This window comes from Belonocnema kinseyi, chromosome 3, assembly GCF_010883055.1.
Source record: "Belonocnema kinseyi isolate 2016_QV_RU_SX_M_011 chromosome 3, B_treatae_v1, whole genome shotgun sequence".
In the NCBI taxonomy this organism is placed as follows: Eukaryota; Metazoa; Arthropoda; class Insecta; order Hymenoptera; family Cynipidae; genus Belonocnema; species Belonocnema kinseyi.
In genome coordinates, this window is record NC_046659.1 from 98,269,690 (window position 1) to 98,271,406 (window position 1,717).

Below are 1,717 nucleotides of genomic sequence, written 5' to 3' on the forward strand. Positions count from 1 at the left end.
TTATTAGCAGGGTAACTTTCGAAAGAATGGACGGATCACATTGGCCTTTGTTTATCACTTTTTTTAATTAAAAAATTCTCTGTAAAATCATTTATATTACTCAAAAAGACAAAAAATTTGTCCTAATGACTTTCTTAATAAAACCAAAATGGGCCAGAGTTATAGCATTTACAAGATTCCAAACAAGCACACGAAAATCAACATTTGAGGCCAAATAATGCACGATATAAAAAAAGTCAAGAGAAGAAAAATGTTGCTTTTTGAATGCGCTATAAGACTATCTCAACAACTATTATTGAATTTTCTTGAACAATCGAAAATTCAAATTTGGACGGTATAAAAAAATAATCGAAAATCATAAATTACATTTTTGTATTCAACTATTTCACAGTATTTTAAATATTTTCAACATAAAACACTAACCAGCTATTACTCTGGGTTGAAACTAATCGCTCCCCGTTGCCCCAACCCCTCATTAATCGAAGTTTTGTGGGTCACTGAGGTTATGGATATAATTTAGAAGTTGAAAAAGGTAAGGCTGATGTGTAGACCGTATGTGTAACGTTACAATCGTAAATATAAAATTGGAAATAAGCCAATCCAGTTTTTGAAAAACCGGCGGAAGTTGCAATAAAAACGGTTAATAACAAATTTGTTTCAAAAAATCTGCATTTTTTAAACCAGACAATGAAACTACGCCTGTTTTGATATCAATACCTGTTATGAATTGCAATAATATCCATTTATGAATTCTTAGTCGAGAATTTGGTTGAAAATTCATTTTTATTAGTTCAAAATACAACTATTCGTTTAAAGTTCGCCTTTTTCCGTTTTTTTGTTGTGTACAAAGTTCATTTTGTTTACTTATAAATTAAACTATTGTATTGAAAATTCCTTCTTTCAGTTAAAATATCTATTATTTTTACAAAAAATCAAAGTGCTTCGTTAAAAATTAATTTTTTTGTAGTAGATTTATCATTTCAGTTGGAAATTCAATTATTTTATTGAAATCTTAAAAAATTTGTTAACAATTTAACTTTTTTATTATTAATTAAATTTATTGGTGAGAATGTAACATTCTTATTCAAAATTCGTCTTTTTGGCTCAAAAATATTCTATTGTTCTTGGTTGCAATTTAATTTATATTATCAAGAAAATACAACCAACTTTTAAAAAATAAAAAATTAAACTGTTTTGTTAACAATCCTCTTTTTGGTTGAAAATTATATTATTTTCATAACAAAATAAACTAATTTTTTGAAAATCAACTTCGTGAAAAGTGAATTTTTTAAAGAAGATTTTGCTTTTTACTCAAAAACTTGATTATTTTGTTGCATATTTAATTAATTGGTTTAAATTCAACTATTTCATAAAAAATGATTTTTTTTCTTCAAACTGTTTTCTTGCAAATATGCATTTTGTGATTTGAAAATACAACTTTTGTATAGGAAATTTGATTGTTTTTGGTTGCAGTTTATTCTTTTTTGTTTAAAATTTTGACCATTTGGTTGAAATTTCGTCGTTGTAGTTAGAGGATGGAATCATTGTTAAAATATTAAACTATTTGGTTTTTAAAACAAATATTTTATTAATAATTAATTTTAAATTGTAAATTAAATATATTTCGAAGCAAAATTTCAAGCGTGTTGTATTAAATGTAATGTGGTACTATACATCTCAAAGGCGGCTGGGGGAATTAATATTTGTAACGTCACCC